This window comes from Limulus polyphemus, unplaced genomic scaffold (assembly GCF_000517525.1).
Source record: "Limulus polyphemus unplaced genomic scaffold, Limulus_polyphemus-2.1.2 Scaffold694, whole genome shotgun sequence".
Classification (NCBI taxonomy): domain Eukaryota; kingdom Metazoa; phylum Arthropoda; class Merostomata; order Xiphosura; family Limulidae; genus Limulus; species Limulus polyphemus.
In genome coordinates this window covers 64285-82818 of record NW_013666304.1, presented here as the reverse complement: position 1 = coordinate 82818, position 18534 = coordinate 64285, and the positions used below count along the sequence as shown (strand labels likewise).

Here is an 18534-nt window from a genome sequence, read left to right as displayed (position 1 = left end):
AACCCATTTTGCGGTCTTTGAAAATTAGGGTCTTCTTACAATGATGATGGATGTTTTTTAGTGAACCAGGTTGCAAAATCATTTGCCACAGAGTCAAATAAAAACCATAGAGAAGGACTTATAAGTAACTCTAGATTATCCCTTCAATACTCTCATGAGATTCTCTTGGTTTTCCTTTTGAGTAAATCCTTGTTTCATCTTTAAAAGCACACAATCTCAAAGTCACTTTCTCTTTTGCTTCTAAACCCACTCTGTTTGCAAAAAAACAGAAGGGAACTATCTCAGGAGAAAGATACCAAAAACTTCCAAAGCTTTTTCCACAATTTCTTTGTCGATCTCAGTGTACATGAGCATTGGGACAGTAAAATATGCTGTGATGCAGAAAGAAAATTTGAAGATCGATTGGCAGTTCTTGTATCAGGAGACTCAAAGGAATGCTCAGAAGGAAAACTTTTTGCTTGTCAAGAAATAAAAGATAGCACAGGACAATCACAAGCTGTAGAATATTTATGTATACAAAGAGAATATAATATTTCTGACAACATTGTTGGTATGGGGTTCGACACAACTGCTTCCACACTGGGTGGATGAAAAGAGAGGCAATTACAATTGGAAAAGAGCTAGGTCGTCCTTTACTTTATTTAGGGTGTCGTCATCATGTTTTGGAACGTATTTCAAAATATTTGTAGGAAAACTAATTGGAAAAAATAAAGCACATTAAAGATAAAAAAAAAAGGGATTTACTCGAAAGGAAAACCAATCTTTATAAAACCAGGAGAATATCAAGAGGGTGTTGAAGGGATAATATTGAGTCACTTATAAATCCTTCACTATGGTTTTTTATTTGACTCTGTGTTGAATGATTTTGCAACCTGGTTCACTAAAAAAACACATCCATCATATTGCAAGAAGACCCTAATATTCAAAGACCGCAAAATGGGTTAGAGGACTTTTAGTAACTAATGGTACTGCGGAACGAGACATCCATCTCATAAGCGAATATATGAAGGTTTTAACCAATAATCGATAGCAACAACAATTCATGTTTCAAGTAGTAGAGTCTCACCGAAAACTTTATCCAGTTGCTCGAAAGAGTCTCTATCACTGAATAAATACTTATATAAATAAGTTTTCATCATCATTACTATCACCATAGTTCATTTAGTTTTTGATATATTCAACAAAACTTATCTAGAAGATAATTTACAAATTTTAAAAAAAAGACTAGAAAATACGTACATTTTTGAGGCACATCTCAGCATACTTTAACATTAATTTTTATTGTTTAAAGTTAGATAATATTCTTTAGAGCCACTACACACATCTTATCAAATTTTGACCTTCAAAAGTAAATCCGAAAAAGCCTAAAAATAAAAACGAATTGATTTTTTCCTTGAACAAAAAGATGGTTGAGGCAATGTGTTTTTTCTTCAATTACGCCAATTTTGGTCTTAATAGCTTAGTTACGATCCACATAATGGCATTAGGTCCGAAAATTAGGACATTTAAAAAAAAGTGCTTTTTTGGAGACACCCTAACGTAGAGTCTACGTATCGGTACAATTGTACATTTCTTAAACAATGTAATTTATATATCATCGTTATTACTTGATTGATTGTGGGTATTTGATTTAAAGCATCTTTAATCTCCGTAATCTTTCTTTAGTATAAAGATCGATTATTGCGTAATGTAAGAAGTAAAACACTTCTAATGTTTAGTTAGATTACAATGTGAAAGAACATGGAACAGTTATCGTGCCTATCTATGATCTTTTAGTCGTACCTTGCACAAGTTTCGTGTGTACTTTCAACCACGTGGTAATAGACGGAAAACTATCACAATATATAGCTTTATTTATTATGTTTCAGCAACAGGTATAATGACATGCAACCCTGATCACTAGTATCAAGTGTTGTTTGTAACTCTTACCAATAGCAGCAACTATCACTTGTTGGTCTTACCATTCTTACCACTATCAACAAGTATGACTTCTAAATCTGATCAGTAGCAACAAATACCAACATAATGGTGACCAATAGCAACAAGAACGAATTGTAACCATGATCACTAGCATCAAGTATAACTTATAATACAGATCCTCTTCAACAAGTATGACTTATAACTCTGGTCACTATCATTACGTACGGCCTGCAACTTTCATCAATAGCGAAAAGAATGACGTGTAATTCTTATCAGTTACGAGTATGACTTGTCACTCTGATAGCTAGCCACATATATGACTTGTAACTCTAATCATCAGCGTCAACTATGGTTTGTAACTTTGATCAATAGCAGCAAATATAGCTTCTACCCTTGATCACTAGAGTCAATTATGACTTGTAACTCTGGTCACTAGCACAAAGTATAGCTTGTAACTCTAATTACTAGAGTTAAATATGTCTTGTAACTCTGATCACTAGCGTCAATTATCATTTCTAAATCGTCTATGACGTGTAACTGTGACTACTAGCAATAAGTTTGACATATAACTCTGATTATTAGCATCAGGTATGACTTTAAACTCTGATCACTAGCGTTAAGTATAACCTGTATCTCTAATCACTAGAAATAAGTATGATTTACAAGCTTAATAACCAGTGTCAGGTATGAAATTAAACCATAATCTATAGTGTTAAGTGTTTTAGTAACTCTGATCACTTCATTAAGTATGGCTTATAACCTTGAACACTAGCATCAAGTATGATATGTAATTCTGATCACCAGCAACAAGAATGGTGTGTAACTCTAGTCACTAGCAATAAGTAGTATGGCTTGTAACTCCAATCACCTACAACAAGCATGAGTTTTAATACTTATCATTAGCATCAAGTATCACTGTAACTCTGATCACCTTTGCCAAGTATGACTCTATCCAGTAGCAACAGGACTGATTTGTAATTCTTATCAATAATAATAAGTATGATTATAACTGATCAGTAGAAACAGTTATCAATATAATGCTGGTCACTAGCAGCAAGTATGCCTTTCAACCCTGATAATAGTGTCACATATGACTTATAATCCTGATCAATACAGATAAATATAATTGTAACCTTGAATAATTTTGTCGACTAAGACCTGTAACTCTGATCGCTTGCATTAAGTATGACCCGTAACCCTGATCGCTAACAACAAGCATGAATTGTAACTCTGATCATTATCAATAAGTATGGCTCGTAAATCTAATCAATCCTTGATCACTTGTGTGAATTTTTACTTGTAACTCTGATCACTAGCGTCAAGTATAACTCCTAACCCTAATCACTAGTATTAAGTATGACTTGTAATCCTAAACACTAGCATCAAGTAAGAATTGTAACTTTGGCCACTAGTAACAAGTATAACTTGTATTTCTGGTCACTAGCCACAAATATGTCTTGTACCTCTAATCGTTGGAGTCAAATATAGATTACAGCTTTGATCAATACCAACAAATATGCCTTGTAACACTGATTTCTATCGTCATTTATGACCTGTGACTCCGAACACTTACATCTAGTATTACTATTAACTCTGACCGTTAGCAATAAGTATGACTTGTAACTCCGAACACTTACATCTAGTATTACTATTAACTCTGACCATTAGCAATAAGTATGACTTGTAACTCTGATCACTATCATCAACTATTAACTGCAACTCCGATCAACTGCATATAGTGTGATTTGTAACTGTAATCAATAGGAACAAGCATGACTTGTAATACTTTTTACTAGCATCAAAAATGAACATTAACCCTGACACTAGCAACAATTTTGGCCTGTAACTGTCATCTTTAGGGACAAGTAGGACACTTAACCCTTAACACTAGCAATAGTTATGGCTGCAACCCTAATACCTAGTTTCATGTATAACTTGTAACCTTGAGTTCTAGTATCAACTATTACTTGTAACTCTGATCACTAACAACAAGAATGACAACTAACCCTTATTACAAGCAACAAGTATTATTTATAACTCTGGTCAGTAGCAACAAGTATGAATTGCAATGCTGATCACTAGCATTAAGAATGTCTTGTAATACTGATCACTAACACTAAGTATCACTCAAACCTCTGACCATTAGCCATAAGTGTGACATACAACTCTGATTTCTAGCATTATCCCTTATTTTCAACGTCAAGTATATTTTGTAACTCTGATCACCTGCTTCAAGTATCATATTAAATTCTTATTGCTAGCAGCAAGTATGACTTATAACTGTGACTGCTCGCAATAAGTTTGACTTGTAACTCTGGTTAGTAGACGTAAACCTGATCCTAACATTAAATATGACCTGTATCTTTTCACTAAAATCAAGCATGACATATAGCCCTTACAACTGGCGTCAATTATGACATGAAACCCTAATCACTAGCGTCAAGTATCATTTGTAAATTTGGTCACTTACAGTAAAAATGACTTCTAACCCTGAGCAATATCATCAAGTATTACTTGTAAATCCAACCTCTAGCAACAAGTATCACTTGTAACTCAGATCAGTAGCAACAAAAATGAATTGTAAAGATGATCACAAACATTAATTAAGATTTTTAACCCTGATCATTAGCGTCAAGTATAACCTGTAACTCTTATCATTATTAACAAGTATGACTTGTAACTCTGACCATTGAAAGCAAGTATTGTTTGTAAGTCTGGGTATTAAAATAAAGTATTACTTGCAACCCTGATAATTTAAACAAGTATGACCAATGACTCTGATCACTAAAAACCCATCTGACGCTAACCATGATACCTAGTGCCAAGTATGATATGGAATATTAATCATTAGCGTCAAGTATTGTTTGTAACCTGGAGCAATATCATCAACTATGGTTTGTAACTCTGATCACTAGCGTCAAGCATGACCTGTAATCCTAATCATTAGGATTAAGTATGACTTACGCCTGGTTACTGGTGTCAAGTATGACCTGTAACTCTGATCGTTAGCAACAACTATGATTGGTAACTCTGACAACTTGCAACATAGATGACTTATAACTCTGATCAATCAAGTATGACCTGTTACTCTGACCATTAGCATAAAATATGTTTTATAACCCTAATCACTAGCAACGAGTATGAGTTGTAACCTTTTCACTAGTATTAAAAATGACCTGTAACCCTGACTACTAACTACAAGAATGAATTATAACTCTCATCTCTAGGAACAAATATGAATTTTAATTCCGGTCACTAGCATCAAGTATGTCTCGTAATCCTGATCATTGTCGTCAACTATAACCTTCAACTCTAACCACTAAGTAACAACAAGTATGAACGGTAACTCTCATATATAGCGACAAGTATGACTCATAATCCTGAATATTAGCAGTGAGTGTGACTGTAATCCTAATATCTAGTGTCAAGTATGACATGAACCATGGCAAGTATGACAAGTAAATCTTACGAATAGCAACAAGCATGAGTTATAACTCTGTTCAGTAACAGCGAGTAGCAATTGTAAAGTTGATCACTAGCATCAAGTATACTTTGTAACTGTGATCACTAGTGTCAAATAACTCTTATCGCTAGCAACAAGTATGACTTGTAACTGTGACTACTAGCAATAAGCTTGAACACTAATTGTGAGCTCCCTAGTGGCACAGCGGTATGTCTGCGGACTTACAACTCGAGAAACTGGGTTTCGATACCCGTGGTGGGCAGAGCACGGATAGCCCAGTGTGTAGCTTTGTGCATAACTTCAAACAAACAAACTGTGATCACTCGCAACAAATATGACCTGTTTCTCAGACCACTAGGGACGGGTATAACTTACAACTTTTATCACTAACAACAAGTATGACTGTAATCTTGATAACTAACACTAAGTGTGATATGAAACCCCAATCACTAGCTTCAAGAACCATTAGTAACACTGAATACTTACTTCAAGTGTGACCTGTAAAAATAATCACAAGCTTCAAGAACCATTAGTAACACTGAATACTTACTTCAAGTGTGACCTGTAAAAATAATCACAAGCGTGAAGTACGACTTGTCACTTTGATTACCAGCAACATTTATGACTTGTGACTCTGATCACTAGCTTCAAGAACCATTAGTAACACTGAATACTTACTTCAAGTGTGACCTGTAAAAATAATCACAAGCGTGAAGTACGACTTGTCACTTTGATTACCAGCAACATTTATGACTTGTGACTCTGATCACTCGCTTTAAATATGATTGCATCTAGAGTCAGCTCCTAATATTGTACAAATTGTTTATATATTTTCTCCATGAATTTGACGAAATTGTAACTCATCTCTTCTTGCAGTAATAACCGATGGAATGATGTTTTTTTCACAATACAACACAGTTCGAAAACGAAGTAATTTTTGCAGGCGTACGTAGTAAGACGAATAAGTAAACATTTCTAACCTTTAGCAGTTTTCACACAAACGTTCACTTTCATTCCATTAACCAGAACCGCCATACGTCAATACAGTAAAATCTAAAAATAGTATTTCTTTAGTAAAGGAAAGACTAATATTCAAGAGTCCGTATAAAACATTCCGTAGTTAACGTTGAGCCACAAATAAATCTTCCAGAAACAAGTACTATAAATAAAGTGTAAACATGTCCATCTTCTCTTTCACCTACGGAACGTAGTTTATACAAGACCTACTTAAACCAAGCAAGATATTTTCTCCACAGCCATAATATAATGAAGTTTTGCAAGAACTGCGTACTTATAACCAGAAAATGATACAGGTTTTTTCCAGACCAACCATGTATCCGAACAGTCATTGCAAGAAAATTATAGTTTAATCAAAATTCACTTAAGTTAAGAGTCTAACTCAAAAAACCGCGAACTGAATGCGATTTTCAATAATTATGTAACTTCAACAGACCTTAACTTCCAGATCCGGCGATTGTCAATGGATATTATAATTACTAGTTGATGGTTCTCGTTGATGAAACAACAAATGTATAAAAGGACAATGTTAGATAATGTCTCCCTTCCTTTTTCATTTTATTATCAAATCCCTAATGACCTCATTAGATTATATTTGCATACCCTCGTTTAACTTATTAATGCTTGTGTCCTTAAATTCAAAGCCAAAAGTCGATAACAAAAAGTAGAAATATGTCCTATTTGAGAATGATTTTTTTCCCCTTCTCGGTTAAAAGTCCTAAAACAAAATAATACTGTGTACACCAGTTTCGGACAGTTTCCAATCATACAAAAAATACAATAATCGAACTAGCCAACTGTGGGCGATGGATGCTAACACACACAAACACAATATATATTCTTTATATTGAGATATATATATATCAACAAAACATGTTTCCTTTAAGGATTTCAGTACTATATCATAGACATAATATATAGATCATACAAGATGTGATTTTTAAGAGGGGCTTTATTACACTATTTACCTTATGAATAGGCATGTGAGTTCGTGTTAAGGAAACGTTCGTTCATATCGGTAATAAAATTGGACTGCAAAACAAGGAACACATTAGCTGGGAAAGATTATATGGCGCTCTAATGTGTTTGAAGAAGAACGCACGCAGCACGTGTACTTACAACTTGCTTCAAATACGTTACTGTGATTGCACTAAAAAAAAAAAGAAATCATCCAAGCACATGTGAATAAGTAAAGAGGCTCGAACTGGGTGAGTTCTGCAAAGTTCGAAGTTCGTCTGCTCTAACACGTCTTATCACTTTTCCTGCGCGCTAAAAAAACAATCCACGTGGGTTGGCATTTGTTAAACATTCTGATTTACCCACACTTTTCTGCTTTCTCTAATTAGATAACTATCGGTAAAATGACAGCTTTAAAAAGTTTTCCAATTTTTACTTTTTTATAGTTTAAAATAATACTATTAATTTTTACTTTTTTTCATGATTCAAAGAAATAATAGATAATTTGTTTGTGTTTTTTGATGTATAGTCCTTTTCTCACCACTAATAACCTAACATACTTTAGGTGTTTGGACAACATATGACATACCGTTAAAATTAATTATTCATTATTATTCTGCGGAATAACTGGTTATTCATTTATATATTTCTGAATTTCTTTTTCTCATCAAAACGTGAATTTCATTTAGAAAATATAACGTAGGAGTCTTTATTCATCATGGACTATACTCCAAAACTAAACAAACTGCTTGCACTCTACCACTGTATCAGGCCTAGTGTATTTATTTGCTTTGCTTTTACTGGCAGCACAAATGAGCTTTGAATTCAGCAAAACTAGTCTGCTACAGCGGAAATAGCGAATCAAAGAATAAATTGTTTGTTTGTTTTGAATTTCGCGCAAAGCTACACGAGGGCTATCTGCACTAGCCGTCCCTAATTTAGCAGTGTAAGACTAGAGGGAAGGCAGCTAGTCATCATCACCCATCGCCAACTCTTGGGCTACTCTTGACCGTCACATTATAACGCCCCCGCGGCTGAAAGTTACGGGGATTCGAACCCGCGATTGCGAGTCGAGCTCCCTAGCCACTTGGATATGCCGGGCCGTCAAAGAATAAATTTGAGCTCTACATCATCTTTTCTTCACTGAAATTCACGTTTTTATAAGAAAAAGAAATTCCCAAATAAAAAAAACGATAACTTTGATATATTTCTAAAAAATTCTCACTTCAGAAAAGAATACTGAAGTCTTTAATCAATTATTAAACAAAGTTTTAAAAAATATATTTAAAATGTTTGGGAGCAACTCAAATTTTGAAGAATTCGTAGAGTGACCTCACATTTTTCATAGATTATTCATACTATACAACCTAGCTTATATTATAGACACTAGTTACGTTTTTCTAGACCGATAAAACTTATTCTTAATGTTTGGTATAACTTAGTAAAAAATATTATGTTTACCCCATTATCGTCGTACAACTTTGAAATTACAATGCACTGTAAAATAAACGGCTCTTATATAAATTAAAATAATAATTTAAATTATTCTGAAGATATAGCAAACAAAGATAGTAACGAGCGTGATTATCATGCAAATAGTCCTTTATTTATATTGAAGAAAAATAAAATAAACTGTAGGTTTTGGGCACGTTAAAAGATTACATCATGACTTCGTTTTAACTCGACTTCGTCCTTTGAACAGAGTTGTAACTTACTTCCAACTAGCTGGAGTACCCATACCCTAAACGGATGTTATGTAAATTCATGATTAATGAATGTTATTGTAAAAAATGCCCATAAAAACTGCAAAACAGAAAATATGAAACCACAACTTTGCGTGTATCTCCGCATGGACCCATCAAATCTTCATGCCAACTTTGGTGAAGATTTATCAACAGGGGCGAAGTAGTGGTAAAAAAAAAACGCTCATGAATACCGCAAAATGCAAAACTGAAAATTTGTATGTACCTCCGCATAGACCTAATTAATCTCCATATCAATTTTGGTGAAGATCCATCCACACCCTGTGAAGTAGTTACATGGACATACAACAGACAGTAATATTATATTTATATAGATATATTCTGACGTAGTGGACCAGTATAGTAAAAAGGCGAGTTTAATTGTCTGAAATAAACCTGACAGAAGTAAACGAAAGACTTCCTTCCTTTTAGCACCATGATAGTTTATTACACATTAATAATAAATTAGATAATATTGTATGATATTTACAGATATCATCCTAGTAACAGAAAATAACAAGAAGTAGAACTACAGGATTTTAGATATGATATCTACAGATATCATCATTGAAAGAAACAAGGTGATAAGAAGTAGAGTTACATGATTGTACATATGATATCTACCGAAACTCTTCCTGCAAAAGAAGATAATAAGCAGAGCTACATGATTTTACATGTGATATCTACAGAAATAATCCTGTAAAACAAGATAATGTGAAGTAGAACTACAGGATTTTACATTTGATAGCTACAGAAATACGATAATAAGATAATACGAGCTACAGATTTTACATATCATATCTACAGATATCATCCTGTAAAAATGGGTAATAAGAAGTGGAACTACGGGATTTTTCATATGATATCTACAGAAGACATCCTGTAAAACAAGATAATAAGAATAACAGCTACGGGCTTATGTTTATAGTTACTACAAATATAATCCTTGTAATATAAGTTACAAAATTAAGTAAAGTTACAAAATTATGTGTATCATTCTTAGACATACAACTTTGAAAAAGAAGTTAAAAACAGAGATACAGCTGATTTTAATTTCAGAATTAAAGCCATTAGAGTTTACTAATACTGAAATATTTCAAAATGAAAACTAAACACTATAAGTCTTGTAAATTTTATAACCCTGCAAAAAAATATGCAAAGACACTATGCAGCTTTTATATAAAAGTTTATTTGTAAAAAAAGTAGATTCTTTTATTTTATTATCTATAGAGGGATGAATACGTTATATTAAGTCGATTTTGCAGCCTCACAACGTCATTACAGTCCATGTCGCCACATCCACTCATGCTATAGCTGACGACCATTCATTTTTACAATAGCCCGCTTTGTAGTTTTCATTGCAAAAGGTTCTGTAGTCAGACCGTCATACCCAAAGCACACTACCCCTCCCTATGAGGTTTTCATAATCCATCGAGTGTACAAGGACGATGGTTTTCCAGCGACCGTTTCAACAGTGCGATAGTACAGAAATCCACAAGCGCTGCGTCCAGAAACTTGACGCGGTATGTCTTCGTGGGGAATAGCCTAAATACCCATTTCATCTCAGGTTGCTTGAGTTGTGAGACGGTTGAATGGGAGGTATCTCGGTGAACCCATATCCTGTTGGTCTCTTTTCCAGGTGGAGATATTCCTTGGTTATGTTACACGTAGACAGCTTTTGCCATTGACCTTTGTGTTCGTGGATTTTCACTTGTTACAAGACAATGCTTCGTTTACCACGGCTCGGATACATGATTTGTTGAAGGTCTCTTTTTTGATGGTCCTGGTGCCCCAACTTATCCACATTACTTTGTTTTCCAATGTCATTAAGAATAAGGGATATCCCCGTCTTGAAAATCCTAAATCTACGATCATAATACATCTTTATGATCTTAGTATATAATTATTTTACATGATAAGAGCTGCTATATACCAATTACAAAAGCAAACAACTTCCGGTGACATCGCACTACCTACAAACGCCAAACAATATAAAAATATAGTTCTGATACATGCTGTTCCATCGAGGCTTTATATCAGCTGTGGTTTTCACGTAACTTGTTAATTTTTAAATGCAAAATCGTTTTTATATAACGTATTCAACCCTGTAGCTTGGTTTGTTACAGGGTATTCTATATAGTCCTATACTTTCTGTATATTTCATCACTTAATACGTATTCTAAAAACTGACTAACACCTTCAGAAACATCTTATGCTGATAAACTATATTAGCATACCTGACTGTCTGGTATATAGATTAATAAGCACACATTAGTTTCAATCTAGCTTATCTTCTAAAATATATAAGTCTACTAGATTTGTTCTTGTTAGAAAATTGTTTATTAAATTCATCGAAAGTTATCATTGCCATTAGTTGATCGTGATTTAATGCAAAAGAAGATGAATATATCGAATCTCCATTTCTTTCTTGGTTGTTTCGTTTTTACTTTTGAGCTGATAACAACAAACTTAAATTTATATGTTCAGGGAATGAAATTTTAAACCGTTTAGGTTATAACAGTAAAAGAACAGATAGAGCGAGAAAGTTACAATGTAACACCGAATTTAGCAAATTGAAAAGGTTTTCAGTGGAACGTGTCATGAAATATCACAATAATTAATTTTTTTTACAGTTTTTAATACTTAATTATTAACCCTCCAAAAATTTACTTCAATTTCTTTTATTGCACAGTGGTAAGTAGTTTTAGAAATCGTTATCACTGAGAATTTTACATGTAAGTTAACCTAAATACTTCTGAACCTGTTTTTTTTTTTTGTTTTTTGTTTTACAAACTGTTTACATTAATTCACACGGATAATAACTTTTCATTAATTTCTAGCTGGATAGCTAAATTTTGGAAATTCGTTTTTTCTATGAAAAAGATACAACTGTGTATAGGTTAACATGATCCACACCAGTATCCAGACCTTATTTTGGTGATATTCTCCACAAAAGTTCTAAGTGAGCTGATGAGAACGTACACAGTTCGGAATTTCAGTATTCAGCCAATACAAACATACGTATTTCATATTTTGTAAGACAACGTTTGTCTACTGTAGCTGCATGGTGAAAGACCAGCTACTGTTATAATTCAAAATACTTTTTGTATTGATTTAACCGCCCTAATTAGTACAATTTTTAGTAAAAGACATTGTTAGCAGTTGCTGTAACAATAACAAAGAAAGTGCAATCCATGTGATATTAGGGTATTCAGGCTATTGGGAATACTTCTAGGAAATTTACTGTTGTACACAATAGTATGGAACTCTCCTGTGTGCTGTTAAGAAGAAACGTTGTCTGTATTTCAGCTGGTAGTTCGATAGTGAAACTGACAAAGGTTTTCTGTTAGAATTTCTAGAGTATAGCACAATACAATAAACATTAGATATAAGTAGTTATCAACTGATTTGGGAATTTTTTTATGGTTACTTCAGCAAGGTATTACCACTTTACATACGAGTACATTGCAAAATTTTAAAATAAGTGTTTGAAGGGTTGTTTTACATATGATTACTTCGTCAAGTTATTCCCATTGTGCTGAAATATAAATTTTACATACGAGTACATTAAACGTTGTTGAAATGATGTAAGGATTGTTTAATATATGTTTAGTTACAGTTATTACCTGAGTATTGAGTGTGCTTGCACGTACTATTAAGACATTAACCCAAATAAATTTGATAAACGTATGTTTATATACAAAAATATAAAACTCTAACTGATAACCCTATTTAATAGATAATACTTGGAATAACCTTATATATTTTTTTGAGTACAGTGAAAGATATATATATATATATGTGTGTGTGTGTGTGTGTGTGTGTGTTTATACTGATATTTTTTTTATTCTATCAAAAGCTAAATTAGTACTCATTTCAAAACTTGGGGACGCTAAAAAATGTTTCACGTTGTTTAAAGTAAAATGTCATTACAAATACACGCTCATAAAGTTTTCTCCGACCGCTTGCTTTTGTGTAGCTATTCTTAAAATCGTAAAGCAATAGCTACAACACCACCATGGAAGTAGATACCAAGTCTATCGGCAACAAACAAACCCTGTGTTTATCGGCAACAAGCAAACCCTATGTCTACTGGCAACAAGCAAACCCTGTGTTTATCGGCAACAAGCAAACCCTGTGTTTATCGGCAACAAGCAAACCCCGTGTCTATCGCCAACAAGCAAACCCCGTGTTTATCGCCAACAAGCAAACCCCGTGTCTATTGCCAACAAGCAAACCCCGTGTTTATCGGCAACAAGCAAACCTCGTGTTTATCGCCAACAAGCAAACCCCGTGTTTATCGGCAACAAGGTTAATGATTATTTCATACCCTAAATTATGATTAGCAGTTGTTATGCGAACAAAACAGAAAATATTGATAAGTCTCTACCAAGTAAGAATTCTTTTTTACATTCTATTAAAACTGAAGCTTATCAAACTAGTTTAATGATTTACTGGCTTAATCTATAACTACAGGAAAAAACAACAACATGGTAACAACAACTTTGCTTTCCTCCAGCGCAGCTGTAATACGGAGTGAATACTGACAAAAACAAAAGAGATAGCGAAACTAACATCTCCTAAATATGACTCATTGCATGAGCATGGCACTACTGAAATGTAGCGAAATAAGTTCCTGTAAGTATGAATCCCGGCATGGCACTACTGAAGTGTCTCGAAATAAAGTACTTGTAAATATGACTCCCAGCATGATACTACTGAAGTGTCGCGAAGTAAGTTCTAATAAATATTACTCACGGCATGGTACTGCTGAAGTGTCGTAAAGTAACTTCCAGTAAATATGACACTCGACATGTTATTACTAAAGTGTCGCAAAATTGGAAACAATAGAATAATTAGAAAAAAGTAGAAAACATTAAGAAACTTTAGTAAAGAGCTACTTACAACAGAATTTAGAGGAAGACAACTCACAATAAAAATAGTAAGTATGAAACAGCTCGATGAGAGAAGTTGTCAGAACGGTGGAAGATTGTACATATTAAGACAATTAAGTACAAAAACAGTTTACTACCAAAATTTGGAAGAATACGAAACACATCACAAATATTAAGTAATTCACACGTAGAAAACTACTTATTAACAGAAGTTGGTAAAAACGAAATTACATTTATAGAATAAAATCACTATATTCATTTTATGAATGCTTGTAGTTTGAAATACAGTTTTACAAATCAAACGTTATATGTACTTACCTCTTTAAACTGACTAACTGGTAACTTTCGGCAGACACTGGTTAAAACCAGTTGAAGGAAACCGTCATTTATACTTCATTAAAACAAAGAATAAATATTTTAATGTAGTAGTGTCCAACGGTAGATAATTATAAAACCAGCTGACTAGAACGTGTGGGTGTTTACAGTGAGATTGTGAAATATATACATACCAAGGTTAATACTCAACTTTAAAAAAAACTACAATCATACAAGTATGCACGCGTTGCTTTACAGTGTGTGGTTGACCTATTATTAGCTTCTAAGATCGATAAAATGCATATATATATGTGTGTGTATTTGGATGTTGTCTGAATATCCTTTACAAACTTGGAAACATTATCCATGAGAGATCAGTTCACTGGTGGCAAGGATGAATCAATATAACTCCATGTATGTAAGTAAAAGTTCTCTTTACTGAAATATCTCAGTAACAACAAATTTATATATTACTCTGTCTATTAGTTAATATCGTCAGAAAGTATTTAATATGTACATCCGAAATGGTCGTGGTATTACTAATAATTTCAATATCGTTTTGAACTGGTTAATAAATTATTAATGAAGTTTGTTTCGAGTACATAATAACTCTTTCAACATTACGGTGTGGCCTAACTAGGAGTTTCAATGAGATAAAAGCCTGTTCGTTTTTCTGAGAGTAAATAGACACTTATTCTTAGTTCGGTTTAACAAACGTCCCTTATTTGACATAACGTGCTTAAAATTAATCATGTATAGTTCGTAAACAAGAAACCTGTGTTAAACGAGTCAAATTTATTAACATATTTGCTGTCCTTTGGTTTCTATAGTTTGTTAGGTCAGGTCAGGCTTGAGCCTATTATCGCTGTGGCCATAAGCGGTACAACCTGTATTGGTTAAAGGCCGAGTGCTGGATGGCAGTGTTATACTGACAACTTCAGAAAGTACCAACGCCTTCGGACGAATGAGTGCTTGAGGAGAGTAGCGAAACACTTGATGGAGGAAATAACATCAGAAGACAGATGAGCACCATCACTCTGTGATTGGTCAACGGTACCCACTCGGGATACACTCACCCTTTATCTCAAGGCTGCTGTAGCAGATTAGGTTAAGCAGATATGCTAACTCTCCAGGTATGAAAGCAGTATAGCAAGCCTTGTGGAATACTTAAGCCACCGGTATGAGGGCACTTAGCTAATGCAGGCCGTTCTCTGCATCTTCCTTCATCTATAGACATCTAGACTTTGTCTTGCCACTTGGACTAAGATGGAGCAGGACAAGAAAGTGAGGCAGGCTCCGTACAACCCTTTTTCATTTTAATCAAACCTACGAGCAGATGCCATTGCATATCAGACAACCACCACCAAAAGGCTTGTGACGATAGGCGAGCGGCGGAGCAGCATGTGTGGATAGACTGGTAGATGCACGTTACGGACCTGCACATAGGCGGCTCAGGAAGTGTGCTCACTCTCCACTCAAATGAACCAACATTGGCATTAAGCAGTCTCCTGAGTAACTAAGCATAATCTCTTTAGGATTGCACTACTCATCTCCATGGAATGAAGAAGGGACTAGAAAAAGTGTCCTAAAAATTGCCTGGTTCACTTAAGTTTTGGTCAGTTGACCGAGACTGACAGAGATCCTACTTTGCAGTCAAAATAATAAGAATAAATACAACAAAATCTTCCAACCACTAAATATCGGGACGTGGAACATTTGAACACTAACCCTAAGGGACAGTGATATTAACATGGAATCAGAATGAAGTACTGCCCCGGTTGGTAAAGAGCTCGCATGCTACAACATCCACATCACAGCTCTGAGTGAAACACGTCCTATAGAAGTCAATCAGTAAAAGAATCTTGAGCTGGCTATACATTCTTCTATAGTATTCGAAGTGCTGAAGAAAGCCAAGAGTTAGCATCAAGTCAAGCATCATCGATCAGCTGTAAAGTTTACCTAAGGGTGTAAATGGCCACCTCATAACCTTGAGACTGCCTCATGCTGTTAAGTATCATGCAAATATTATCATTGCATGTGCTTCAACGATGACTAACCCAGATGAAGTCATAGGCAAATTCTACAAGGACTTAGAATTCATTATCCCTCGGTACCAAAAAGCTTGTCCTTCTCAATGATTTCAAATATCGTGTTGGATCAGATCACCAGACCTAGTCAGGCATCATAGTCAAGAAAGGCATTAGTAAATGCAACACTAATGGCCTTCTCTTACTAAAAAAATGTGCTGAGCACAATCTTGTCATCAACAACAAGTGTTCTGTGTACCAAATAAGAATATGACTTCATGAATACATCCTCATTATAAACATTGGCATCTGATAGATTATTTCATTGTCAGGAAGATCGACATTCAAGATGTTAGAGTTAAAAAAGCCATGAGAGAAACAGAATGCTGAACAAACCATCAATGCATTCCTTCAAAGTTCAACTTCCTTGTAAAACCAGTTATAAGACCCCAAATTAAAAAACAAAAAAGGCTGAATGTCAGTATAATGAAAACCTCAGTTAAGAAACAACACCTTGCTGAATCTGTAGAATCCCATTTTTGTGCAACTAACACATTTTCTGGTGATGCTGAGTTTGAATGGATCATCTTCAATGAGGTGGTTCATAGTGTAGCCTCGGAAACCTTGGGCCCAACAGCTTTTAAACATCAAAACTGGTTCAATGAAAATGACTTGGACATTGAAGCCTTGCTCCAAGACAAACATTGCTTATGTTTAGCCAAGCCAAATGATAAGTCATCACCATCAAAGAGACAGGTATACCATAACATCTACAAAACAGTACAAATCAAACTAAAAAGTATGTGTTCCCAATGGTGGAACAATGAAGCTGCTGAACTCCAGTCCTTCTCTGACAGCAACAAAACAAAGCAGTTATGTGCATCACTGCAGACAGTGTATGCTCCCCAGCATGCAGGTTCTTTGCCTGTTATGGATTCAGATGGATCAATCATGTTAAGTGAGAAAACCAAATTTCTAGAGAGATAGGTTGACCTCTTTAACAACCTACTGAACAGGGAATCAACAATCATCAGTGAAGATATCAATGATCTCCCTCAGCATACCACCACTGAAGTTCTTTCAAGGAAACCCACTATTACTGAGACTAAGAATGCCTTTTGGGGTCTTGTCTAATGGCAAATCACACCTGATTCTAATTCAATCCTAGCCGAAACATACAAGGCTGGTGGAGATCACCTTATACATTGCATGATGGAGTTGTTCCAACAGATGTAGATTCAAGATAAAATCCCTCGTTAATACAAAGATGCATCAATTGTCCACTTGTACAAGAAAAAGGGGAAATCAAATACATCTGTGACAACCACCAGGGTATTGTTTTGCTGGTAATTGCTGGAAAAATATTGCTAGAACAATGCTGAAACATTTCATGCAACACATAGTAGATGCGTTCGCATCAGACAATGAATGTGGCTTAAGGAAAGGAAAAGGGACCATGGATATGATCTTTGCAGCGAGACAGATCCAAGACTGTGCACAGAACAAAACATTAATCTCTACTGCATCTTTGTAGACCTGACCAAGGCATTCGATTGGATGAGTATGGACGAGCTGTGGAAGACCTTGGTTTAAATTCGGCTGTTCAGATAAGTTCATCATTTTTGCAAGGATTGTGCTTATTAGTCATTCATGAGTACGTCAAAAACCCTGAGATGTAGGACGGCTGTCATCTTCATATGTGATGGACGAACATATATATTCGGTCGTCAAGAAATTAATGTCGCGTTTTGGAAAAATTTCATTAATCACCCTCCAAAAAACGTACATCACGTATAATAGTTAAACGAACCGCCTAAACGTCAGATTAGTGTAGTCTCTATAATGTGTAAAGTTTAGTATACTCTAATCCCTTATGGTGATGGCACACGACAAAAAATACATTCGGCTTGTAATGCTGTTTGAATACAAAAAGGGAAAGAACTCCTCTGTAGCCACAAAGAATATCAAAGAAGTTTATTGAAATGTTTTGAACGTTCGTAAGTGTAAACGATGGTTCAGCAAATTTTGTTCAAGTGACTGTAGCCTTAAAAAATGTAATGGCTCGTGAAATGGCCCTGAAATTGCATGTCTCTCATGAAACGATACATAAACATCTAAGGAATATGGTAAAACTCCATAAAGAAGGTGTTTGGGTGCCTCACGAACACTCCGGTGATCATAATTTGCAACGTGTAAAC

General features: G+C 34.7%; 1 protein-coding gene across 1 annotated transcript in view; it reads right to left on the bottom strand.

Moving 5' to 3' along the window:
* Window positions 1-18534, bottom strand: part of LOC106460019 (putative thiamine transporter SLC35F3) — a 54249-nt gene that overhangs the window by 20116 nt on the left and 15599 nt on the right. The gene's annotated exons all lie outside the window — the stretch shown is intronic.